At 36.3% G+C, this 5,716-nt stretch overlaps 1 long non-coding RNA gene across 1 annotated transcript; it reads right to left on the reverse strand.

The window, feature by feature from the left end:
• Positions 1–2,475: 2,475 nt before the first annotated feature.
• Positions 2,476–5,435, reverse strand: LOC139732519 (uncharacterized). The gene is made up of 4 exons (XR_011711032.1): positions 5,237–5,435; positions 4,809–4,877; positions 3,918–4,002; positions 2,476–3,067 (listed from the first exon to the last, which is right to left on the reverse strand). It is a non-coding gene; the product is annotated as an uncharacterized lncRNA (long non-coding RNA).
• Between the last annotated feature and the right edge of the window lie 281 nt (positions 5,436–5,716).

Below are 5,716 nucleotides of genomic sequence, written 5' to 3' on the forward strand. Positions count from 1 at the left end.
ATTGTACCCGCAAGCATAACCCTATTAAACCATAATCCTAATCCCCACATCAAACTGAACCTAAAACCCTATCATCACCCTAACCCTAACCCTGAGTCCATGGAAAAATAAGACCAGCGCAATTGTCGCAGGAGCAAATGTGTCACCAATATTAAACTGGGATAAACTACTCGTACGGTGATGATCTCTTTGCGCTATGTGAATTGATTCTAACTATTGTACACAATGATTCCGATATCTGCTTGTTTTCGGCTAAACGCGATCGAGAATGTTACCAACCGTTTTCTACTTCAGAGAAACAATGATTAAAACGAGCACACTGAGCCATGTTATACTTATACCAAAATACATACGTGTCACGTGTCTTTTGTTGTGTTCGTGAGAAGAAGAGTTGAGAGGCGGGAGTGTTAGATGGTTTGAAAACATTGCATTATCAAAATGCAGTGAAAACAGGGAGGCTGCATTGATATGTACACGAATGCTTGCAGCTACAAAGGCCACGAGATGTGCAGATTGTATTGATAATAACACGAAAGGGGTATGCACTTGTCGAACGTCAATGCTCACTCAATGCTATCACTCAATGCTCAAAAAACAAAATATATGCTTTTTAGTAATGTTGTTGATAGTTTAAGTACAAATATAGTATTAGATGACTCTCATCTACAAAGAGTCTCACATATCAAATTTTTGGGTGTCATTGTGGATGAAAAACTTTCCTGGAAACCACATGTTGATAATGTCTGCAATATAATTTCACGTAATATAGGCATTGTAAATAGATTGAAATTTCATATTCCACAAAAATCATTACTTATGCTATATTCGTCGTTAATATTGCCTCATCTTAATTATGGAATATTAGTTTGGGGCAACACGCATCAGAATTTATTAGAGAGAGTGTTCCTCTTACAAAAGAAAGCTCTACGTGTTATCTGTTATTCCCCTGTACGTTCTCATACAAATATGTTGTTTGCCTCCAACAAGCTCTTAAAAATTGCAGATTTGTTTTTGTTTAATTTAGGGCAATTTATGTACAAGTATTGTAATAACTTGCTTCCGTCTATTTTTGACTCTATGTTCCTAAAAAATCAATCATTTCATGAATATCCTACTAGGCGTTCCAATGAATTTCACTTACCTCTTTTAAGAACGATTTTTGCTAAAAACACACTTATTTATGTAGGCCCAAATTATTGGAATTCTTTGAATCAAGACATAAAAAACGCTCCATCCATATGTTCTTTCAAGAGGAGACTGAAGTCTTTTTTATTGCAATCGTACGACTCTACAATACCGAATTAACCATTTGGCCTTTTTTCTCAGCTACACTTACCTGCTCACTTTGTCCCCTCTTCAAAGAATTAATGGTATCTTTTTCCTGGATGCTCGCAATGTTGTCACCTATGCCATTTTGCCCATAGCGTCTTGAAGTTGACTTTCCGTATGTGACTCCTGTTCATACGTCCCTCTATTTTCTATTTTCTTGTCTTATTTCAGGCGTCAAAATATTACTTTTCCCCTACAACTATCCTCTTATTCTCTTGGCATGCTTCTGCCGAAGATCGCTGTTTCTGTTGTTCTGTTTCTGTTTCTGTTGTGCATTTTTGTCTGCTATTTTGTCTTCAGTTTGTCAGTCTTGTCCATTCCGTTTGTCTTGTACAACCTTTTTTTTTTCAGTAGTTGTCTCGTTGTCTAGTCCTGTTTCATGTTTGTTCGCGTCTATGAAAGTGTATATATGGTAATCTAATTTTTAGTGGGCTTCCAGACTTCTTCCACTTTATTATCTTTTGTATCCAGACTTCTTCCACTTTGTTATCTTTTGTATCTACGATGATTCGATTCCATCAATGTTCTTCTCCAGAGGGGCCCACACACTACAAGCTCTGTCTTTTTAGTGGGTCCCTCCATTTTTCGCACGGCATACATGTACTTCATTTCGATCACTTCTGTTTCTTTTTTACTATACAATGTATGATTACTAAAGGTCCTCAATTATTGTACAGTCTTTTCATTTCACTATGTTCTATTTACCTTGTTCTCTGTTATCAAAAGAAGTGAAACATATGTTATGTCGGAAAATGAAATAAACTTTGAATTGAATTGAATTGAACGTGTACACACACACACACACACACACACGCACCAACACGAACTCGAACCCTCACGGACAGTCGAGTAAAATCCCTTGACAAGGACTTGTATCTTGTTGATAAACCGACATCATTGCTTATGTATAATCATATCCTCACCTGCTTTCACCTCACCATGTTATTATTACTTTCTTTCTCTGTCTTTTACTGATTCATAGACAGACATACACAAGTAGATACACACACAACCACACACACACACACACACACACACACGCACACACACACACACACACAAATGCAACTAGTATTGTTTCATTACAGTTATATCAAGCAAAACCCTTAGGGACGCAAATGCGACAAATACCAACTATTCAGACGATTTTTTGCACTGTCTTGCTTAATTTATTTCTTTTAAATATTCACAATAGTTTGCAGAAATCATTACCAAGAATGGAGAACAAATTTATTACAAAAAGTGTGTGTGCTTTATCCTTATATTTAATGATCCCACGAGAATCCCTTAGCAGCACAGTGTACCGCTTGCTCCGTGATTTTTTTTTTCCCGACAAATACAGTTTGAATGTATAGTCTCGAAACCTCGAAAAGTGAACGATTTTTTTTTGTGTGTGTGTGTGTATAATTTCCAATCACATTTTGGTTTTCACTTTTCTTATAAAGAGTAGTTTACTTAGCTCTGAAGAATTTTCCATGCCATTTGTCTTGAAATCTCCAAAATCCCAAACATTAAAGTGCTTTTAGTCTTTTGCTTATGTTTTTTGTTTTGTTTTTCTAATCAGACTCGTGTGATAAATTTAGAGAAAAAAATTCTACAATGTTCTACACTACATACACTATGATTACGTTAAGAGAAAGTCTTAGATAACTGGCGGTCAGGTTATCTCCAATGTCGGCGGCCATTTTCATTGAGGATGAACTTAACCAGACTGCTCAGGAGGTCCGTTGATGGATATCTGCACAAAATTAATCATAAAAAATGCATCATTATTTAGAAATTGGACATCAGTACATTTTTTTTTGGTCAAAGCTATATGATATGCACTATTAACAAGTGTCAGTTTCAACTGCATAACAGGAAAGGATGCTGGTTGAATGTAAGTATCTTTTTATTTCTCTGTGATGTAACATTGTTGAACAAACAATACCTTGGTCAGCAGAGTGATCATTGTGTTTGATCAGCTGCATGGAAGCTCTATAGATTTTAATTTCCTTTAATTTACCTGCTATCCCCCCCCCCCGAAAAAAAATGTACACAATCATAACCACAACGTGATTGTATAAACACAAAGTATTTCAAATATTCACATCAGCTCGTGGGTTGTCAAATGTTAAGGTAACAAACTTTGAATTTCGAATTTATTTATGCTTAAATAATGAGTAATTAAGTTTATCCCACTGTAAAGAGAAACCAGGGTCCTAACATCATACCAAGCACACATACTTCTATAACTATTCTTTGTGGACATAGATGGCTAGTACCATAGACAAATCAGGGGAAGCGCAAATTCTTTGCCCCTTACCCTTCACCCAATTCCTCCAAAAATAGATAAATAGATGAATAAATAAATAAATAAATAATGAATAGGTTACAAATAAATAAACAGATAATAAGATGAATAAATAAATAAAAACAAATGAATAAATAATAAATAGGTTATAAATAAATAAACAGTAAATAGATAATAAAATAAATAAATAAATAAATCATCATTCTAAGCAGACGATAAAAATTATGAAAATGACACAAATAATAGAAAGAAATGGTTTCATTCTCTGATTAATTCATTTTCGACAGTCTCATACCTGCGGTCCGTCCTCCTCCGCCATGTTACTGACGGTAGGATCTAACCGTTGCAGCCTCCATCAGTGCAGTTGAAGTCGGCAGAGTCTGGGGGGAGGGAGGGGGGGGGGGGGAGAGACAGTGTCACTGTCTTTACATGTTAGAATTCATCATTGCCCACATCAGCACAGAGTTTTTTCTTCTTCTTAGCCTGAACACTTTCTAAACTTTCATACTCAATTACAGACAAGGCTAATATTCACTCCACATACTCACCAAAGTCTTAAATGTGATTTTGCTAAATTCTGTCCTCACTTCTATGTAAAGTCTAACCTGGTGATTCGAAAAGGAAATCCGCACCTCCACATTATGTCAGTGTCCAAATCAATAACAAGATTCATAACAATTATAATTGAGCAAAAACAATTCAAGCGCAGCCGTTTCTTTGGTCTACATTACGTTTATTTCCACATAAATGCGCTCCCAGTGATCGGGTAACAAAGAGACTGCTATGTAGACTCATAAATGAAACTAAACGTTAGTGCAGTTTAGTACAGTTGTGAGACGGTGGAAAATGATACAAAATTCAACTTGACCATCCAGCAGAAAACCCACATAAAGTCGCAGTAGGATTCTCTGTAGGTCCTAATAAACACCAAAAAATGTCTTATGTATTGTCCCAATATTTGAATTTATACAAATCTTATACGAACATGTCTTACAAACAGTGTGCATCTGTAACAACTAATACCTACAACAGATCAAGCGTGAAAAGTTAGCTATATCGATCAGTACGAGGTGAGCTGCATAGTTTATAGGTATACACATTACGTACTCGAGTAATAAAAAAGTATATATAGTTTATATCGTAATTCACATTGTTGGCCAAGTGGAGGAGTTTTGTGCGAACTTACTCGAGCATGCTCCGCCCGAACACTTGCCACTGGTACAGCACCCTCCACCCTCGCAGCACTCCTTCCCATCTGTTTGTTTTAAAAAAAAAGTACAAGCAAAATATTAAAAACAATCACTAAAATTGCTCGTAAGTTTCAAACACGATACAATTTCGTAACTACACAGTTTGATGTTATTGATGATGTGATCTCATTTTCCCATGTCATTTTTCCCAATGGTCCCTATTCATTTTGTTTTGGATTAGTATTGGAATATGTTTTGTTACGTTATAATATATACTTTGTGAAAATGCAGTAATAAAATCAATCAAACCAAATCAAATCTGTATAATAGAAGAGGCAAGAAACATGCTTTTGCGCAGAGAAAATGATTTGATTCCTGGGCACTGGAATGAGTAAATGATTTTGACACAGAAACAGAAACTTACCGTTGCAGCACATACACTCTGAGTCAGGCATTTTGAAGAATTTTGACGTTTCACGTCAGTGGTCGGTTCGTAGAAAGTTTTTCGTTTGTTACAGCTTCATCGTCTTCTTATTTCGTCGTCTTCTTATTTCGTTGTCTTCGTAGCTTCGTTGTCTTCGCAAACTATAAGGCTGCCTTTGCCTGACTCGTGCCGGACTCAGAGTTAAACGTCTATTACTGTAAGCTGGTTGTTGGGCTGCTGTATTTATAGTGCTTTGAGAATTGGACACGGCTCACCACTACCTGCGAAGACATGACGACGTTATTTTCATTGGGCTCGTGTGCAAAGCAGACGATTGCAAAATAATCTGCATGGGCGTGGCACAAAATTGTCACAAAAGGGGCACGGCTATGTCTATAAACACTCTATCATAATCATAAAAAAGAGCAAAAGTTAAAGTTGAGACGCGGTTGAGCGAAACGATGTGATATGTCTCCAAAC

Source organism: Diadema antillarum, unplaced genomic scaffold, assembly GCF_040938485.1.
Source record: "Diadema antillarum isolate AM-2024a unplaced genomic scaffold, OU_Dant_1.0 seq00000430_RagTag, whole genome shotgun sequence".
In the NCBI taxonomy this organism is placed as follows: domain Eukaryota; kingdom Metazoa; phylum Echinodermata; class Echinoidea; order Diadematoida; family Diadematidae; genus Diadema; species Diadema antillarum.